This window comes from Lutra lutra, chromosome 3 (assembly GCF_902655055.1).
Source record: "Lutra lutra chromosome 3, mLutLut1.2, whole genome shotgun sequence".
NCBI lineage: Eukaryota > Metazoa > Chordata > Mammalia > Carnivora > Mustelidae > Lutra > Lutra lutra.
Genome location: NC_062280.1, coordinates 104,683,257 through 104,704,602, shown reverse-complemented (window position 1 = coordinate 104,704,602; position 21,346 = coordinate 104,683,257). Strand labels below are relative to the sequence as shown.

Here is a 21,346-nt window from a genome sequence, read left to right as displayed (position 1 = left end):
CCGGGCTGGGGGGCAGGGAGAGGCGGGGGAGGGCTAAGGATGGAGGAGGCGGGGGCGGGCCGCGAGCCGTTACGCAGGTTTCTTGAAGGCTGGAAAAATGCTTGGCCGGCCTGGAGAGTGGAGGTGTCGGCGCGCCCTCTAGAGGCCAGGTGCCCAAAGTACAGCGCGAGCCCCTGTCAAAGCGTCCGCGGGCCCCTGCTCCCCTCAGATCCAACAGGGAGGAGACTTACACACAGGACAAGGCCCCGAGGGATGAGGCATTGGTCCAGGCAGATGTTCTCCTTGCCTAACCTTGCGGTGCCCCCAGCGCACTGAGCGTGGGAACTGAGGTGGTAACTCGCAGGTTAAAGGTACCAGGTCTCCCCTAGTTTACAAGATTTGCAAAAAGTTTTCAAATTTAAGACTCTGCATCGGGCCTCCTCTCTGAAGGCGTCTTCCCTCCCACCCTTCCTAATAGGCAGACGGTGGGCTCTGGCCTGGGGCTGTGTGCAGGGCACCCCTGAGTCCCTTACTGATGCAGGGGTGGACGCCTTCTGCCCCAAGCTCAGGGCTCTTGGGTCCCTATGCTCGCTTGCCCTCACCTTGTGCTTGCTGGCCTGACCGTCCTTGAGACCTGGTGGCCTGGTTTACACAGGCCCACCTGTGTCCCTCTTCCTCAGACTCCCTTTGCGCCTGGCTGAGGGAATCAGCACCTGGGTTATCCTCCTGGGACCATGGGCATGTCTGGGTCCTAGAGCTGTCCTGTCCTACCCCGAAACATGGGCACACTGTTTTCCTTGGCAGAGGCCTTCAAACCTTCCCCAGATCTCCCCCCAGGTGCCTGGAAGCAGGGGAAGCTACCTGTTTGATGTGTCAGCGCCCCCAAACACCATAGTATTTTACTCTTAGGATACTTGATATCCCTCCTCCATCTTCAGCCACAAAAGGGAAAGGAAAAGAGAAGATTCTCAGGACCTACCTCTTGCCCTCTCTCCCTCGCTCCTACCAGCTGTCTTCTCCGTTCCCCTCAGACCTACTTAGAGGCTCCCCCTGGTCCAAGGAAGTGCAAATACCCCTCACTTAGGTCAGACTCTACATCCTCTTTATATTGTAGCTTATTTTAATGGTCTACGCTCTGTCATCTAGGCTTTGCTTTCAATAAGTGAGGGAAAATTTTTGGAAATCAAAAAACCTCTTCTCTCCATAAAGTCAAGTTTTCAAGATTGCTGTTTTTCCAGGGGTGCCTGGGTGGCTTAGTCGGTTAAGCATCTGCCTTCATCTCAGGTCATGATTCCAGGGTCCTGGGATCGAGCCCCACATCGGGCTCTCTGTTTAGCACGGAACCTGCTTCTCCCTCTCCCTCTGCCTGCCCACTCCACCTGCTTGTGCTCGCTCTGTCAAATAAATAAATAAAACCTTAAAAAAAAAAAAAGATTGCTGTCTTTCCAGCATAAAAAAAAAATGATAATTTGAAAGGTGAGCAATGAAACATTCAAAAGACACCTTCTAGGTCTCTAATTTCAAAAATGAAGATTATGATTTTGCCTCATTTCTAAGTTGCCAGGTTTGGTATTTTAATATAATTCTGCACTAAAGGGAATCAGGACTCCATTAGAAGGTAATGAAGTCCATGTCCAGGGAAGAGAAAAAGATTGGAATGGGCCTCAACTATCCGGCTGTTGGCCTCCAGGAATGGAAGGTTGCGTAAATGTGGGGGTGGAGGCCAGGGGTGTGGGGAGGGGCAGGTCGTGTTAACAGAACAAAGGGTCTGCTTGGCCAGACTGTGACAGTTGGCAACCACTTAGGACAATTGGAATGTCAAAGTTGAAAAACAATTGTAGTTGTGAAGAGCGGGTCTGGTCTAAAAAGACCAGAGACCATAAGAATAGTTGGAAATGTTTATATAAATACAAAAAGACAGCATTTTAAATGTATTTCGATAGTAAGAAGAATGTTATGGGGGTGCCTGGGTAGATTAGTCTGTTGGGCGTCTGCCTTCGGCTCAGGTCATGATCTCTGGATCCTGGGATCGAGCCCTGCATCCGGCTCCCTGCCAGCGGGGAGCCTGCTTCTCCCTCTGCCTGTTTTACCTGCTCAGCCTGCCACTCCCCCTGCTTGGGCCCTCTCTGACAAATAAATAAATAAAATCTTTAAAAAAAGTCATTCTCCCAATGTGGTTTATTAAAATTGTGTTGTTTAATAAAAGCATGAATTCCTATATAAGTGATGGGAAGTGTTTCTTTCTCCTCGAAAAAGTTCTTCTGATCCTATAATTTTCCACTCATGTAAATGAAAGAATCTAAATTCCCACGTCTTTCTGTTAGTAAAAGAATTCCCAGTAGGGTGCTGTGGCAGAGACTGGCTGGCTACTAAGTAAGCCCATTTCCTCTTCTTTCTGAGTACGCACAGCCAGACTCCATTTCCCCAGCTCCACAGTTAGGGTACCATGTGACTGAATTCTAGTCAATGGAACATCAGTACAAGTGATGCATGTCAGTTTCAGAGCTGACCTGCAAAAGCCTCCATCTCTTTTCTTCTTTCTTTCTTTCTGTTTTTTTAAGATTCTATTTATTTATTTGACAGAGAGAGTACAAGCAGGGGGAGCAGCAGGGAGAGGGAGAAGCAGGCTCCCCACTGAGCAGGGAGCCCCGCATGGGGCTTGATCTCAGGACCCAGGGATCGTGACCCAGGTGGAAGGCAGATGCTTAATGATTGAGCAACCCAGGCGCCCCCTCCATCTCTTTTCCAGTCCACACACTGACTATGGACAACTCTAAGGCTGGGGAAGGGAGGGCAGAGCCAGAATCTGGGGGGCACCATCCACTGAGTGGGAAATCTGCTTTGGGCTTCTCATGAGTGAGCAATAAAATTCTGTTGTATTGAGCCACTGAGATTTTTGGCTTAGCTGTCACAGCCCGTAATGTTACCTTCATTATGGTAATGATGGATAGAAGTGGGGATTTATTGATTTATTTTGGAGTATCTTTGAAGGGGGGAGGGTGGAGGAAGGCAAGAAGGTGGAATTTTTACAACTATCCGTCCGTTCATTCAACGAGTATTCATTGAGGACTTATGTGGCTAAGCTCCAAGGATATAGAGACAGAGAAGACACCAGGACCTTCCAGGACCTCATCCAGGAGTGAGCAGGGTGCTAACAAATAGTTGTAATACCGTACTTACAGCGTCCTGTGATGGAAGTACATCCATGTGATCGGGTGGGATAGAGGAAGGAGTTCCCATTTAGGGGGAAGGAGGGAACAACCTGAGGCCCCCTGCATCTGTAATTGGGGGGTGGGGAGGGTAAGGATGGCAGGAGTACCAGGAGATGGTCTAGAGAAGCAGACATCCCTCAGGTCCCACCAGGCAGCTGGCAAGAGGATGGTGTTGGGGTCTAGGCTTGAGCTCTGCACGAAAACCTCAGGATTCAGCAGAGATCTACTCTCACAGTGCTACCATACCGAGAGGCCACCCAGTGAGCTGAGTAATGGGCTTGAGGAAGCTCCAGGGGGTACTCTGGGAAGTATGATAGGCACGGTCATAGTTCTTCCCTTGGCCTCCAGAGGGCGCACCAGGGCTTCCCATAAATGTCCACTCTTGACTACAGTAGTCTCCACTTAGACCCAGCTTTCCTGTGGTTTCAATTACTGGCAGTCAACCGCTCTGTGGAAGCAGATGAGCCTCTTTCCAACGTATAATCAGAAGGTCAGTAGTAGCCTGCTGCTACGTCACTGTGGCTGCGTCATTCCCCTCAATTCATCTCATCATCTAGGCATTTTATCATCTCAAAGCATCACAAGAAGGGTGAGTACAGGACTATAAGGTGTCTTGAGAGGGAGAGACAACATTCACATAACTTTTATTACAGTATATTGTTCTAAATCTTCTATTTTATTTTTAGTTATTGCTGTCAATCTCCTACTGTGCCTAACCGATGAATTACACTTTATCATGGGTATCAATGTACTGATGGACTGTCTCCATCCCTACCCTGCCTTCTTATTAGATAGTGGGTAGATCTGGCCAGCCTTTGCTTGGGATCCTGGGCAGTCAGGTCTCCTGACAGCCCAGCCTTCTCCTCCCACAGGAGTATCATGGCCATGGTCAACTGCATAGCTTCAAGCTTGGGTTTGCTCCCCCCTCCAATGCCATCTTCTGCTTCTCACACAGATTCTACTCAGTGTAATGTCTGCCTCAAATTCTGCCTTCTCCAGGGTGATAATTTGCTGGCCCATAAGGATCCCTGCCTATTATCTTTGTTTCTTTTTTTTTTTAAGATTTTATTTATTTACTTGACAGAGACCACAAGTAGGCAGAGAGGCAGGCAGAGAGAGTGGAGGAAGCAGGCTCCCTGCTGATCAGAGGGATCAATGTGGGGCTTGATCCCAGGACCCTGAGATCATGACCTGAGCGGAAGGCAGAGGCTTTAACCCACTGAGCCACCCAGGCGCCCCTATTATCTTTGTTCTGAAACACTAATTAAATCTATTTAGCACATGTTGCCCCAAGACAGGCCTCTCCTATGATAATTTATATTAGTATAGTTATCATATATATGATAGCCTTTCCTACTATAGAAAGATTGGAAATGTATCCAAATTTTATTTTAGTTTATTTTTAAAATAATTTTTGTTTATTTATTTGACAGAGGGAGAGAGAGTACAAGCAGGCAGAGTAGCAGGTAGCGGAAGAGGGAGAAGTAGGCTCCTTGCTCAGCAAGGAGCCCAATGAGGGGCTCGATACCAGGACCCGGGGATCATGACCTGAGCTGAAGGCAGTTGCTTAACCGACTAAGCCACATAGGCACCCCTGTATCCAGATTTTAATAGACTTAAAATACAAAATGTAATTAAAGTACAACTTTATATTTGCCTCTAATGCACATTTTTGTTACTATAAAAATGTTAACTTTTTAAAAAAGATTTTATTTATTTATTTGCCAGAGAGAGAAAGAGAGGGAGCATGTGCACAAGCAGGCAGAGAGGCTGGCAGAGCCAGAGAAAGAAGCAGCCTCCCTGCCGAGCAAGGAGCCCGATGCAGGACTCGATTCCAGGACCCCGGGATCACAACCTCAGCTGAAGGCAGTGGCCTAACCGACTGAGCCACCCAGGTGTCCCAAAATATTAACTTTTTAAAGATATACTTTGATACTATAAAATGCTCCCATTTTAAATGCATATTCTGATGAATTTTGACAAATGTATATAACCATGTTCGACCACCATCATCAAGATAGAGCACATTTATATCATCCAAAAGAGTTTCCATGTGTCTTTTCTCAGTCAATGCTTCCCAGCTTCCATCTTGGCCCAAGGCCATCACTGATCTAGCTTCTGACCCTACAGATTAGATTGGTCTTCTCTAGAGTTTCATATAAGTGAAATATAAAGTATGTACTCTTGTGTCTGTGACTTCTCTCAGTCATAATATATTTGATATTCATCCTTGGACCAGTATTTCCATATTATTGTTGAAGAGTAGTTTCAATGTATTAATATACCACAGCTGGCTTTTCCATTCTCCCTTATGGACAGTAGAGTTCTTTTTTGGTCATTGAGAATAAAATTGCTATGAACATTTGTGTACTAAGTTTTATATGGACATGTTTTCATTTGTTCTTTAGTCCATACCAGAGAGAATTGCTCACTCATCTGGCAAGGTTTTGTTTAACTTTATAAGAAACTACTTAATTATTAAGTGGTTGCACCATTTTACGTTCCCCATTAGCAATGTGTGAGAATTCCAGCAGCTCCACATCTTCAACACTTAGTACTATTAATCTTTTTTTTTTTTAAGATTTTATTTATTTATTTGACAGACAGAGATCAAAGTAGGCAGAGAGGCAGGCAGAGAGAGAGGAAGGGAAGCAGGCTCCCCACTGAGCAGAGAGCCTGATGTAGGGCTCGACCCCAGGACCCTGGGAACATGACCTGAGCCGAAGGCAGAGGCTTTAACCCACTGAGACACCCAGGCACCCCAGTACAATGAATCTTTCTTTTATAACCTGAGCCATTCTAGTGGATATGTAATGTTATCTACTTGTTGGTTTAACTAACTCTGATGACCAATGATGTTAAGCATCTTTTCTTGTACTTACTGACCTTTTGCACATTTTCTTTTGTGAAGTGACTATTCCAATATTTTGCCCATTTTTAGAAATTGGGTTGTCTTCTTTTTAATGTAAGAACTTGTTTTTAGTAAGAACTTTTTTTTTTTTTTTTTTTTTTTTTTAAAGAGAGGAGTGGTGGTTTTTTTAGCCATTCTGTCTGGTATAAGGTGGTATCTCATTGTGGTTTTGATTTGTATTTCCCTGATGCTGAGTGATGCTGAGCATTTTTTCATGTGTCTGTTGGCCATTTGGTTGTCTTCTTTACAGAAATGTCTGTTCATGTCCTCTGCCCATTTCTTGATTGGATTATTTGTTCTTTGGGTGTTGAGTTTGATACATTCTTTATAGATTTTGGATACTACCCCTTTATCTAATATGTCATTTGAAAATATCTTCTCCCATTCTGTCAGTTGTCTTTTGGTTTTGTTGACTGTTTCCTTTGCTGTGCAAAAGCTTTTTGCCTTGATGAAGTCCCAATAGTTCATTTTTGCCTTTGTTTCCTTTGCCTTTGGTGATGTTTCTAGGAAGAAGTGGCTGCGACTGAGGTTGAAGAGGTTGCTGCCTGTTTTCTCCTCAAGGATTTTGATGGATTCCTGTCTCACACCGAAGTCTTGCATCCATTTTGAGTCTATTTTTGTGTGTGGTGTAAGAAAATGGTCCAATTTCTTTCTTCTGCATGTGGCTGTCCAGTTTTCCCAACACCATTTGTTGAAGAGACTGTCTTTTTTCCATTGGACATTCTTTCCTGCTTTGTCAAAGATTAGTTGACCATGGAGTTAAGGATCCATTTCTCTATTCTGTTCCACTTACCTGTGTGTCTGTTTTTGTGATAGCACCATGCTGTCTTGGTGATTACAGCTTTGTAACAGAGCTTGAAGTCCACAATGTGAGGCCACCTGTCTTGGTTTTCCTTTTCAACATTCTTTTGGATATTCAAAGTCTTTTCTGGTTCCATACAAATTTTAGGATTATTTGTTTCAGCTCTGTGAAAGAAGTTGATAGTATTTTGATAGGGATTGCATTGAATGTGTAGATTGCTCTAGGTAGCATAGACATTTTAACAATATTTGTTCTTCCAATCCATGAGCAAGGACCATTTTTTATTTCTTTGTGTCCTCCTCAATTTCTTTCATAAGGGTCCTTCCCCACATTAAGGAAGTTCTCCACTGTAATTTGCTCCAATATACCTTCTGCTGCCCTCTCTCTTTCCTCTTCTTCTGGGATCCCAATTCTAATGTTGTTTCACTTTATGGTGTCATTCATCTCTCGAATTCTCCTCCATGGTCCAATAGTTACCTCTTTTTCTCAGCTTCTTTATTGTCCATCATATTGTCTTCTATATCACTAATTCTCTCTTCGGCCTCACTTATTCTAGCTGTTAGAGCCTCTATTTTTTTAGAACCTCCGTTTTTTTAATTGCATCTCATTAATAGCCTTTTTGATTTCGACTTGATTAGATTTTAGTTATTGTATTTCTCCAGGAAGGGATTCTCTAGTGTCTTCCATGCTTTTTTCAAGGCCAGCTAGTATCTTTATAATTGTTATTCTGAACTCTACTTCTGACACCCTACTTATATCCATACTGATTAGTCCCTGGCAGTCAGTACTGCCTCTTGTTCTTTTTTTTTGAGGTGAGTTTTTCTGTCTTGTCATTCTGTCAGGAGAAGAATAGATAAACAGAGAACAAAAAGTAAAATGACAACAACAACCCCAGAGAAATACACACTACACAAAATAGAAGAAACCCAAAACCAAAAAAATAATTTAAAAAAAGAGAATATAGGGGTACCTGGGTGGCTCAGTAGGGTAAGTGTCTGCTTTGGCTCAGGTCATGATCCCAGGGTCCTGGAATCAAGCCCCATGTCAGGTACCCTGCTCAGTGGGGGGTCTGCTTCTCCCTCTAACCTTCCTCCCCATTTGTGATCTCTCTCACTCACTCAAATAAATAAAATCTTAAAAAAAAGAGAGAATATAATCAGATGAACAGAATAGAGCAATGCACTGGATCCTGTGTGTATTTTGGTCCATTTCTTAGAAAATTAGATCCCAAAGTTGTAAGGAAAGAAAAACTTATAAGAAAAACTTATATATATACAAAAATAAAATTAAATACAATGAAGAGATAGACTGTAACTGTGAAAATGAAAATTAAAAGACAAAAAAAAGGGGAAAGAAATGAAGGAGTATAAATAGACAGTTGTACGGAACAGAACAATACACTATATCCTGAGTGTATTTTTGTCAGTTTGTTAGAAGAAATAACATCTCAAAATTATAAAGAAAGAAAAGCTTACATATATACAAAAAAATTAACATTGAAAGGACAGAATGTAACTGTAAAGATGAAAATTTAAAAAGACTTTAACAAAACAAAACAAAAAACAAAAAAGAAGAAAAGAAGAAGAGAGGGAAAAAAACCCAAGAGAATATGATCTGATGGGTGAAAAGAAAAGAGCCATATGCTAGATTCTGGATGTATTTTGGTCTATTAAGAGAAATGTATCCCAGAATTGTGAAGAAAGAAAGAAAAAAATATATATATATATTACAATGAAAGGACAGTGTAATTGTGAAAATAAAAGTTAAAAAATATTTTAAAAAGTTGACAAAATAAAAATTGGTTGAAAGAGAAAAGAGAAAAAAATTAAAATTGAAAGATTAAAGAATCGTGGGGAAAAAACCCATCAATTCTATATCCTATATTCCCCTGGTGCTGGAGCTTTGCAGTTCTCATTGATCAGTAAAGTTGGTCTTGGCTGGATGTTCTTGCTGATCTTCTGGGGGAGGGGCCTGTTACATTGATTTTCAAGTGCCTTTTCCTCAGGTTGAATTGCACTGCCCCTGCCAGGGGCCAGGCTAAGTAATCTGCTCCAATTTGCTCTATGTGGCTTTTGTTCTCTGGAGGCTTTCCATCCAACTTTAGAGGATGAGAATGAAAATGGCAGCTTCCCAATCTCTGGCCCCAGAGCTGACTCCTCAGTGCCCCCTCAGGGAAAAGTAGTCAGTCACTCCTCTATGCACTCCATGCTCACCTGGCCTGTGACAGAGCATTTCTATCTCTGGCATGTGACTCGGTTTTGAGTCTCCAAACCCTGCAGACTCCTGCAGCACACTCCCATGCTCCTACTGGGGGAGGAAGGTGGATTGGGGTGGGGGGGGGGTCTCGCCGGTTCTGCAGCTTGCTGTGCCTCTCCTTGGAGAGCAGTTGCCTGACCATGTTGAGGTTCAGGGTTTATGGCAACCCTGAGCTGAGACCCCACTCCTGGGCTCACTGATTACGCTGGCTTCCTTGCTCCAATACCTGGGAGCTCTGCCACACTCAGGCACTCCCCCAGTCTTCCTGTGACCCCAAGGATCCTGAGATCAGACTGTACCACCTAGGATTTTCACCCGATTTGCCACCTGAACACCTTTCAGGTGGGGATGGCTCTCACTGGAGCTGATTTCTAAAGATCTGATTTGTGCTCTGCTGCACTTTCCAGTAGCCGGCTGATGGAGGCTTCCACTCCCACAGTTTATCTTCCCATATTTTGCCTTGGATTCACTTCTCTGTACCTCCTACCTTGCAGAAAGTAGTCACTTTTCTATTTGTAGAGTTGCAGCTATTCTTCTCTTAGGTCTCTGGTTGAGTTCACAGGTTCAAGATGAATTTGATAACTATCTAGCTCAATTCTTGGGATCAGATGAAACTAAGCTCTCCTACTCCTCCACCATCTAGAAATCTCTCTCCCTGATCCATTAGTACTGTATACCTCTTTATTGAGTTTTCTTTAATTTCACCCACAATGCTTTGATGTTTTCATGGTACAAGTTTGGCAAATATTTTGTTAAATTCATCCCTAACTATTTCATGTTTTTGGATGCTACTGTAAAGGTTTTTTTTTTTAATTTAATTTGATTTTGAGTTGTTCATTGCTAATCCATAGAAATAGAATTGATTTTTTAATATTGACCTTGTATCCTATGATACTGCTTCTTCTCTTTCTAATCTAGATGGCTCTTATTTCTTTTTCCTTACCACATGGTCTAGAGCAGAGCCTCAAGAAAGAGCCTCAAACTGCAAGACACCATGTTTTACCCTCTAAAGTATAAAAACAAACCAATTTTTAAAATGATAATACTTAGTGCTAGCAAGGATATGGTGATGACAGGGCACTTGGGTACATAACCAGTAACAGCTTTTTTTAATGGAGATAATTTACATATGTATAAAAAGAGTCTTATATTTTGAATCCATAAGTTATATCCAAGGATTAATTTCTAAGTGAAAAATCAAAACATTTTCAAGGATCTAAATATGAAGATATTTTATAAGTTATCATAATAATAGCAAAAATTTGGTATTGCCTGTCAAGATACTCATTCAATTGGCAGTTCAACAATGTGATACAGAAATTACCCAGATGTTTTTCGTGGTATACTTTTAGGGGGGAGAAATAAGGTTATAGAACTTTATACATAATGTGATCCCTATGCTATGCTAAAGGACTATGTGAGATTATTTGTTCTCCTTTTTTCTGATATTTTCCAAATTAGCTGTTATACATGCACATTGTTTTTCAAATTAGAAAAAAAATTTCACGATATGAAGGAGAGGTCTACTGGGGATTCATGGTATGATGCATTTAAAGAGACAGTACCTTAAAAAAGTTTGTTGAAAAACTCTTAAAATCACTTTGCAAAATCTTTTGCTTATAATATGAAGACAGTGCAGGTCCCTGTTTAGGATTAGATTGATGCAAATATTAAGTCAGTGGGTAGAAGGAAGGAGGACTCCCGCTGGAACTTTGTCTACACTGGGCTTGAGCAAATGCATTACAAAATTCCCAGGAGTATGACTGCAAGCAGGGTGAGTGAACCGTCCATCATGGTAAAGGTTGCTGTTACTGTTGTCTTGCAGCATAGATGGCATTAGCTGCCAGTTCCCACCATCCACAGGGAAGTGAAGGGTCACTGGAAGGGAAGGAACAAGGGGAAGGAAACAACTTTCACTTAGGGAGTCCCTAGAGTTTGCACTGTGATGTGAAGTTTGAAAGCATTATCAATCATCTCCTGAGAGAAGCCCCATGAGACATGCATTATAACATAGTAACCAGGAAGTGATGGAAACCTGCATCAGATGAGCTCAAGCAAAAAGGGGATGTAATGGTTCAGTTATCTAGAAAGGATGGCTTGATGGAAGCTTCCTGTGATAAGGTCATGAATCTCTGAGAGATTACTACCACACCCCCACACCCCCCCCCACGCAAATGGGTGCACCAGTGTCTCCCATCCTTTCCAATGATGGGACTTCGATATTTCTCCTATTAAGCCATGGGGCCTGTGTTCTCTGTCCTTGAATTTGGGTGAGCTTATAATGATGGCAGAGGTGAGGCTATGTGGCTTGGGAGGTGAGGTGATACAGATTCTGCCTGGGTCTCTTGAGACACTCACTCCGGGAACTCATGCTATTAGGAAGCTTCCCCCACATGGAGAGCCCTGTTTAGGGGTCCTGGCTGACAGCAGGGTCAACCACCAGACACCAGCATGAGTGATGAGGCTCTGAGAGGACTCCATCTGTTTCATCATCTAGTGGCAACCATGTGACCCATTCTGAATAATGACCATCCAGCAGAGCCCAGTCTAGTCCAGAACCATGAGAACAATAATGGAATTATCATTGTTCTTCTAAGCCACTAATTTTGAGGGTGACTTGTTACACAGCAACAAATAACTTTTTTCTTCCAGTGTCCAAATAAAATCTGAGGTTAAGAGCTAGTCTGTTGAATCATGACCATGTTGGGTCATCACTGTGGCCCAAGGAATGGAGTTTTGTGACCTAGGTTACTATCAGTATACTCTCCTTTTCCCCTGTTAATGAGATCCTAGTTCTTTTTTTTTTTTTTTAAGATTTTTAAAAAATTTATTCATTTGAGAGAGAGAGAGAAACAGAGAAAGTACAAGCAGGGGAAAGACAGAGGAAGAGGGAGAAGAAGATTCCCCACTAAGCTAGGAGCCTGACGTGAGGCTTGAACCCAGGACCTGGAGATCATGACCTGAGCCGAAGGCAGACAGCCAACCATCTGAGCCACCCAACATCCTAGTTCTATTTGGGTTGACAAGCTGCCCAGTCTGTCTTGTAGCTAAGCGTGTGGTTAAATTCTGGCCAATGAGACACAAGCAGAGATGTATGTGGTTCTACAAATTATTACAAGTTTAGAAGCTTAAAACAACACAGATTCATTGCCTTGCAGTTCTGGAGATCAGAAGTCTGACCCAGACCTCACTAGGCTAAAGTCAGGGTGTTAGGAGGGCTGCATTCCTTCTGGAGGCTGTAGGGGAGTCTCTCTTTCCTTGTCTTTTTCAGTTTCTAGAGGCCGCTACATGCCCTGGCTCATGACCCCTTCCATCTTCAAAGCCAGCTATCACAGTGTGATCACAAAGCCAGTGTCACATCACACTGACATTGACTCTTCTAAGGACCCTTGTGATTATATTGGGCCTAGCTGGATAATGCAGGATCATCTCTCTATTTTAAGGTCAGCCAATTAACAACCTTACTTCCATCTGCACCTTTAATTGCCTTTTACCGTGTAACCTAACATATTCAGAAGTTCTGAGGATCAGAACATGGACATTCTTGGGACATCATTATTCTGCCCACCAGAAATCCTCAGATGGGAGGGGATGTCTTTTTGTCCTTTCCTCCTCCTTCCCCCGTCTTGTTTTTCAGGCTTATTTATTTATTTATTTAAGAGAGAGAGAACACAGGGGGAGGGGCAGAGGGAGTGGGAGAGAGAGAATCTCAGACTTCCCCCTGAGTATGGAGCCCAGTGCAGGGCTTGATTTCCTGGCCCTGAGATCGTGACCTGAGCTGAAATCAAGAGTCAGAAGCTCAACTAACTGAGACACCCAGGCACTGTATTCGTACTGTCTTGAATGGACTCAGATATGTCCACTTCTGGGATGAGGTACTGTGGTTGGCAGCCTTCCAGAACCACCTCTTGAAAGATGTTTAAACCAGAGAGTGGGGGTGGGGATGCTGGACAGACAAAAGCATCCAATGTCCTCAATGAACATCTGCTACAAAAATGCTGCATAACCAACAACCCCCAAGATGGAGGACCTTCCAGCAACATTTATCATCATCATGTAGTAGCTCATGGGTCTTCAGTTGATGGTGGCTCTCTCAGGCTTCTCTGAGACCAACTGGACTTTACTTTAGGCTGTGGGTTAAATTTAGGTGTGCTCCACCTGCCTCTCACATCTACCCGGGACAGCTGCTCCTCAGGAATATTCTTCTCATGGCAGATGGCAAAGTATATGAGGGCAAAAGAAGCCAAGGAAGCATGTTCACAGCTCTTGCTTGCATCACGTCTGATCACATCTCCTTGGCCAAAGCAAATCACAGGACCATACCTACTGTCAATGGAGTGGAAATTAGAATTATTCCCATTCTAGTGGGAGGGTCGTCAGAGCAATGCCCAAAGTCGCATAAATATATAATTCTGTTATGTGAAGGTTGTAAAGGGTTGGGAGCCATCATCCACTTTGTTACAATGGTGTAAACCAAATAATTTCTCTCACCAATGGGGGCATTTTGGAGGGATTTTTCTTTATGCCCACTTGACCTGGAGGAGTACTAAAGTGATTTTCTTTTCTTCCCACTCTAAAAAAATACTTAAAACATATAGAAAAGTATAGAGACGAACACATCACATACTGAAATATGTACTCACAACACAAATTTAAGAAATCTTTCTTACTTAAAAGAACCCCCTAGATTCATATTCTATTCTTCATATATGTAATTAAGTACATGTATTTTATATATATTATTTATAAATTTTATATAAAATATATGTATATATATTTTTTAAAGATTTCATTTATTTAGTTGACAGAGAGAGAGAGAGAGACAACAAGAGAGGGAACACAAGCAGGGGAGTGGGAGAGGGAGAAGCATGCTTCCTGCAGAGCAGGGAGCCCAATGCTCGATCCCAGGACCCTGAGATCATGACCTGAGCCGAAGGCAGATGCTTAACGACTGAGTCACCCAGGCACCCCTATATATATGTGTGTATATATACATTTATATATATATACACACACATTTAAGGCGCATATATATATATATATATATATATATATATATATCCAGTTTGGTGCTTGAGTTCATGACCCTAAGATCAAGAGTTAACGTGCTCTACTGACCGAGCCAGTCAGACACCCCTATTCTTTTTCTACTCTTGGAACATCAAATGTTTGAGACCTCCAGATAAACTATAAGTACATTAGCTCCTGTTCCAGAATCCTGGGTCACATACACTTGGTCATTACCACACTTACCTTACATGTGACTATTCATAGTACCTGTATCACACAGAAATTGCATTTGGCTGCAAGTAATAGTGCCCTGGAAAAAAGGTGGTTTAAACACACAAGGTGTTATTCTTTGACAGGAGGAAGTCTTCAGATAAGCAGTTCAAGGATAATCCAGTACTTTTTCAGAGTCATCAGGAATCAGGATCCTTTTATCTTTCTTATCCATTATCAAATTTTCCTCATGGTTCGATATGGCTGCTGAAGTTCCCTCTATCATGTCTCCTTGTGTGTCCTTTTTCTCCCTCATCACTCCATGTCTATCTTCTCAAATTAGGTACTTGGTGGGAGAGGATGATCTTCATGGATCCAGGAGAATGACCTTTGGTCAAGTACATTAGTAGTGGAATATGTTTGTGAACTAGGACTTCCCAGCTCCTAAACCTATTCTCTTTTCTAGCTTATTGTTCCCAATTTTTCTCTTCCTCCCTATAACAGAATTATTTATCCATGTTCTTTGCTCTGAAACTCTGTAATGCCTCCCACTGGAATAAGTAGAGTGAACATCCCTGCCCTGTTGACTTTGGGCTTGGCCATGAGACTTGTTTTTTGTTTGTTTGTTTGTTTTGATTAATGAAATGTGAGCAGCTGTGACCCAAGCTGAGCTTTTGAATGTGCTTGTACAACTTGGTTCAGCCTCTTGAACTTTCTGCAATCTTCCAGGAGAAGAACATTTTCCCAGATACCTGCTAGTTCAAGAATAAGGAGATGGGTGGAACAGACCCAAACCCAAACCTCAATCTGGATTCAGGTTCAGTGATCTCAGGGAAGTCCCTCATGTCATAACTAAAAAGCAACCCCATGAGTGCAAAGTATGTGCTTATTTTTATAAGGCATAGTTTTGGGAATTATTTGTTATAGAACATTAGGATGGCAAAAAAAAAAAAAAAAAAAAAAAAAAAAGACTAATATACCCACCAGGCTGGTCAACTCAGGAGAAAGAGTTAAGGATACTATTTTATACTCTTTCTGTTGAAAATGAAAAGAAGTCAATTCATGTCAGTAGGAAAAAGGAAGGTATGGCTCACATTTCTGAAAAGCTCAGGGATAGATCTGGTGTCTTGTACAGCTGAACACAGAACCCAGATGATAGTGCAGGGTTTTATGTTTCTTTCTACCTATACCTTGCACTTGCTTCTCTTTGAATATTAACTTCATTCTATGCTATGGTAAATAACTTCTTCCATGCTGCTGGGAAATGTGGCAGCAAGCAGCTCAAGCTTATAATGTCCCCACAACTAGGGAACCCCAAGGATGGGTGAACCTTCCACCGAGGCCTGGCCAATCAAGGTGCTCCAAGCTCCTGGCCATGGGATTGGCTCCGTCATGACCAGGTAGCCCAAACAATCCTTTTTCCCTAGAATTTTCATGCTGGGATCCTAAGGAAAAAGTATCCCTCTGATATTCTAGGGTTCTGATGGGCTAATTCCTCAAGAATAGGGGAGCAGAAATACTTCCTTAAAAGAAGGGATGATGGTCCAAGTTCACATGAGCACAAAAGATACACAATTTAAGATTGGAGAAGTGTCTGGGCAACTTCAGCCCGAACCTCTCAAACCTTAAAATCCTAAAAAAAGATTAATTCAATTTTTATTTAAACTCTTTTGTTGACTAATAATAGCTATCATGTATTAATTTTTCTTTTGTGTATTAGGCATTTATTCAATCCTCCCTTATAGAGATTGTCTTATTTTATGCACACAAAAAAATCTCAGGCTCAGGGAAGATAAGAAACTTGCTCAAGTTCACGAAGAATTAAAGTGGTCATGCCGTGATTCAAATTAAAATCTATCTGCAAAGCCCATGCTCTTTCCACCCCAGTGTATCACCTGATGAACTAACTGGCAGTGTCCCTTAGAGCCACACTTGGGCAAAACTGTGCTAATTGTCTCCCCAAACCCCTCCTCACTCCCTCCCCCCAACTTTGCAATCCCCCTCTCTTCTGGCCCCTCTCCTACTTGATGGTGATGTTCTGGGGTTGGTGTGCGATTTCTCGATGTGGTCACCTTGGTAGCAATCTGAGCTCTAGCTTGTTCATGACCTCCTTCAAAACCTCTAATCCCATGCTTTTATGGCCCCGGTTCTCCAACACAGAGGAACCTAATCAAGTTGTCGCAGGAGAGTCCTCCAGGTCATGTAATCACATTTGTACCTGACAAGACTTTCAGGGTCTTCTAAAGAAGGGCTGCTGGTGGAAGGGACCAGCCCATGAACAGCCACACAGGAGTCGGCAGTCACGTGAGTTTCCTGGGGTTCCTGCAACAAATCCCATTAACTGGGTAACTTAAAACAAGAGATCTTTATTATCCCACAATTCTGGATGCCAGAAATTCAGGTTTAAGTACTGAAGGTTCAGTACTTCTGGGGATCCTGAAGGAGATTCTGTTCTGTGCCCTTCTCTTAGCTTCTGGTGTTGCTGGCAACCCTTGGCATTCTTTGGCTTATGGCTGCTTCATTCCAATTTCTGCCCTCATGTTCACATGGCCTTTTTCTCTGTGCATCTGTGTGTCTCAAATTTCTCCCTGTTCCCTCTTAAAAGGAGACCAGTCATTGGTTTAGGGCCCATCCCACAGCCAGGATGATCTTATCTCGAGATTCCTTTTTTCCCCCCAAGGGCAAGAATGTTTTTATTGAAATAAGATACTAGGAAATGTTAAAATGTTAAAAGGCCTAGGGCTCTCCCAGTACCTGGCTACTGTGCCACCATAGCTGGTGGGTCCAAGTAGCTGAGATAGCCCAGGGCCAGCAGCCAGTGTCAAGGGCCCGAGAGGTTACCCCTCCCCCCAAGTGCTATGGTCTGTGCTTGATATCTCACCAATTTCCCTGGAAAGGCTTTATGCGGCTTTATAGCTCCTAAAAAAGGAAAATATTTACAGTCTAGAATTATGTTCATTCATTACTTAGAAAAAATCATAGCACATAAGAAAAAGCTATTGGTTGACCAATTCCTGGTCTTCCAAGGGTTGAATTGTATCCAAGGCACGGGGGATTGGTTCTCTGGATGAATACAGACAGGGGATCCCAGGGCACTTCTGTTTGGTTTGTGGTCTACATCTTTCAGGACAAAGACAGTGTCTGAATTATCTTTAAATCCTAGGTTCCTGAAAGAACTTTGCTTTATTTGTGGTCTGTTCTTAGTTTCTCCATGTTCTTTTGAAAGAGATGTCATGTACCATCGCACAAATAAATAAGAGAGGAAACATTCTGATATCTTCCTTGGGAGCTCCCAAGGGCAAGAGGCATTGTCTTGCCTTGATCCAGGCCCCTAGGGCACAGGTCCCCTAAAGCCCACCTCTGCTGGTTATTTTTCCTGGCCCGTCCTCAACAACAGACAACTGTAATTTAATTTTAAACACCTTTAATCATCTGGCTACTTTAAACCACCCCCTCACAACTTCCCAGCCTGGCTCCCATCAAGCCAGCCATTTCTGGGTCCTTCAGTTTCCCCTCTTCTGGCTTTCCTTCTTATCTACACTGGTCAATGACCTGCTGCTCAACTCCATTTTACTGATGAAGAAACTGAAGCTTACAGAGGTGACCTAACTTGCCCCATGTCTGTGTAACTTGGGTAGTGGCTGAAGCAAGTCCCCTAGTGGCCCCTGCTTCCCAGGACTTTGGCTCTTGGAATCACTCTTGTGTGGGGAGTACATTCTGGAGTGACCCACACTTACTTCCATGGTTGACTTCCCACCTAGTGGAGCATGGCCAAGGTAGAGAGCAGCACTTTGCGACTCTGGGCCAGGACCTGTCTGGATGGTGGGGAAGAAAGTCTTGAAGGTGAGGATGCACAGTAGGGAAGGCCTCCGGGCTGCTAGGAAGTTGTGTTTGCCAGGCATCGTGGGAGGCTCTTTACCCATTTTATCAGGCCATTTTCTAGCTGAAGAAAATATGGCTTCCAAGAAGATCCATGATCTAGCATCCGAGAGACCGCAGTGGGATTCACAGGGAAGTTTGTCACCAAAGGCAGACTGGAGGTAAGAAATACCACAGGGGTGCTGGGGATGCCTCACAGGGGAGAGGGTGAGGTCGGGTGCCCTGCCCTGATCACCCCTGCCGATCTCATTTGTTCCCAAATGACAGCTTGTGAGCCATTCCTGGGCTGTATGTGCATTTCCTGAGGAGCCATTGGAGCGGGCATGGCCCCAGAAGCCACTGGTGACATGTTGTGAGAACACCATAGCTTGTGGGAAACCTGGGTGGCTCAGTCGGCTTCAGCTTGGGCCATGATCCCAGAGTCCTGGGATTGAGCCCCGTGTCAGGCTCCTTGCTTGGCAGGGAGTCTGCTTCTCCCTCTGCCTGCCGCTCCCTCTGCTTGTGCCTTCTCTCTCTGTCAAATAAATAAAGAAAATCTTAAAAAAAAAAAAAAAAAAGCAAGAACACCGCAGCTTGTTACTTTTGGAGAAACCAGTACCACTACTGAGATTCTTAAAAAATTATGGCTAAAAAAAGAAAAGAAAAGAAAAAGTATGGCTCATTGGGGGCCCCATTCCAGCCTAGGGGATATGATCTGCTTTCCTGAGCTGCTCCTCAGGGAGACACACACAGTAGGTGGGGGACTTCAAGGCACCTTCTGCTAGCCCAGTGGGGCCAGGGTCACCCCTGTCATCGGATGGACAGGGGCACCGCAAAGCTGAGCGGCAGCTGGTGGTCCCGAGAGAGAATGAGACAGAAGGGGACAAGCAGAGCCTTCCTGGATAGAGCCCTGGATTCAGATCCCTCACTTCACCTGAACCTTAATCCCCTCATCTGAATAATGGGTCCAGTCATTTCCATCACTGAGCACTGAGGTGTAGCCCCCACTTCAAAGCACTGCGGGGTTAAATCCACCAACCGAAGCGACGAGCCTGTGTGGGAGGCTCACCCCACAGGTTCTCAGCAAGTGACAGCTGGTAACTGGAGGCCACGCCAGCCATGGGCCGATGGGCCTTTCCACACCCATGGTGGTTCTCTCCCGTCTCATCCACACCTGCATCTGGAGGAGAGCCACAGAGTAATCCTAGCACAGTCCAGGTGCACTTACCCTCGAATGGCCAGGCTGTACTGTTTTAATCAGGGCTTCTCTGGGCTGAGGCGGGTTCTCCAATCCTGGCCCAAAGCTGGGCAACAACATGGAGCCTGAGCACACACCTGCCTGGCTCCGGCCTCCTTTCATGGACGGGCTCCAGTACCGGACAGGCTCTTCTGCCCACACCTCCGCTGGTGTGGCCACAGGGAGCGATCATTCGCTTCTGGGCTGGGTCCTTGACTCAGACGGCCATTGCAAGGGATATTGCCAAGGGACGAGGGTTGGTTGAAAACTGGTGGGAGAAAAATTCCTGACGCAGGGTCATGCACCGAGCACCCCCGCTGGAGTTTCCCACACTGTTTTCTATTTCACACTGACTGCCGCCCTCCAGGTTAAGCGAGCAGAGGCCTGACCCTGGAGCCAGATGTGTCTGGATGAGAACCACACCCAGGACTTGTGTAAGGTGCTTTCTTCTTTGATTTACCCCTGAAGCAGCCAAGAACTGATCAAAGGAGAGAAGGCAGGTATGGGTAAGGTTGAGTGGCTTTGGCTCCCTAGTGCCTCCCTTCAGGCTCAGAGATGCCTGGGAGTTCTGTGGCCTTGGCAGGCTGGGTACCGTGGAGCCAGGTGTGGGATGGGGGTTGGGGGGAGAGCAGAACAGAGAGAATGGAAGGACTCCTGTCTTATAGACCCTCAGTCACCTTAGTGCCCAGGGAAGGCTAACTCCCATGTATGTGACATTGTTGCTCAAGAAGTCACTTCACTCAGGTCGCAGGTCTAGGTTTTGAACCTTGGCCCCAGTGGGAGCACTCCCCCCGGCCCCATCTATACCTGAGCTTCTGGGGTTCGTTTTCTACGCGCAGGCTGGGCTGGCATGGGACCATCACCATTCTCATCACCAGGGATGCCGTCAGGCCCACAGTCTGAATGCCTCTGACTGCGTCTACTTCCCAGCAGCCACCTAGTCCCTTCGTTGACAAATTCTGTACTTTCCAACTTCGTTATCAAGGTTTCTATTGGTGCTACCTCACCTTTAATGTATGCTGCCCTCCCTGGTGTTCTGGCTTCTCCTGTTCCAGCACAGGGCACACCTTTGAGGCTACCTTGTGTGCGACCAGCATCTGAGCCAGGGGGATGAATGCCAGCTCTTAGGTTATACACCAGCTGAGTGGCCTTGAGCAAGTCACCGAAACTCACACCTCCCTGTTTTGCCAGCTGAACTAAGCCTAAGCCCAGGGCATAGGCTTCAGAGGGAACGGACAGCTGTCTGGCTTTAAGGGGCTTCTCCTTTGACCCCTTTCAGCCTCAGTATCTGGCAAGGAGGGCCTGCCAGCTATCTTTTTTCTTTCTTACTTTTCAATAACCTACAACTCCCAGGGTCAAGCTTTAGCCTTTCTTCTCTGTAACCTTAACCCCTTGCCTCCTGGGTCCTGATTTCCTGTCTCCCTGCTGAGCACCCACATCCCCACTTGGTTTTACCTGCCCAGCCACACGTGGGCCTGGGACCCTGCAGATGCCCCGTGGCAGCTGAACATTTCATTCCTGACTGGGGTTCTCACCTTGCTCCTTCACTCCGGAACCAGGGACGGGAGGGACTTCAGACAAACCTCAAATACCTGTCAACTCCACTGTCCCTGGAGCTTGAGGCCAGCAATGTCCCTTGCAGAGGGTTGGCAGTCCTTGCGGCCTGAAATCTCAGCCAGCCCACCCGGTCAGTGTGGCTGGAAGGGGGAGGAAGGAGGACGTAGGAAAGGCTGTTTCTGTAATCCTTTTCCTCGCCACCAGGGGCGTGTTGCCTGCCTCGCACCCCGGCGGAGTAGAGGAGAGTGAGCTCCAAGGCTTCCAAACAAAATCTTTAGAAAAAGGAAGTGAGAAAGAGCACTCTGAACAGAGTA

General features: G+C 44.6%; 2 long non-coding RNA genes across 3 annotated transcripts in view; one reads left to right on the top strand and one right to left on the bottom strand.

Moving 5' to 3' along the window:
• Positions 1-19,635, bottom strand: part of LOC125095467 (uncharacterized) — a 30,262-nt gene extending 10,627 nt beyond the window's left edge. Inside the window, exon 1 of the long non-coding RNA XR_007125908.1 lies at positions 19,467-19,635. This is a non-coding gene — a long non-coding RNA (uncharacterized LOC125095467). The remainder of the gene's footprint in view (positions 1-19,466) is intronic.
• Positions 3,647-18,698, top strand: LOC125095466 (uncharacterized). Of its 2 annotated transcripts, XR_007125906.1 has the most exons (4): positions 3,647-3,780; positions 16,541-16,684; positions 18,312-18,420; positions 18,527-18,698. It is a non-coding gene; the product is annotated as an uncharacterized LOC125095466 (long non-coding RNA). The 2 variants fall into 2 exon arrangements; XR_007125907.1 differs by lacking the exons at positions 3,647-3,780; positions 16,541-16,684 and adding an exon at positions 18,101-18,223.
• Positions 19,636-21,346: the final 1,711 nt, after the last annotated feature.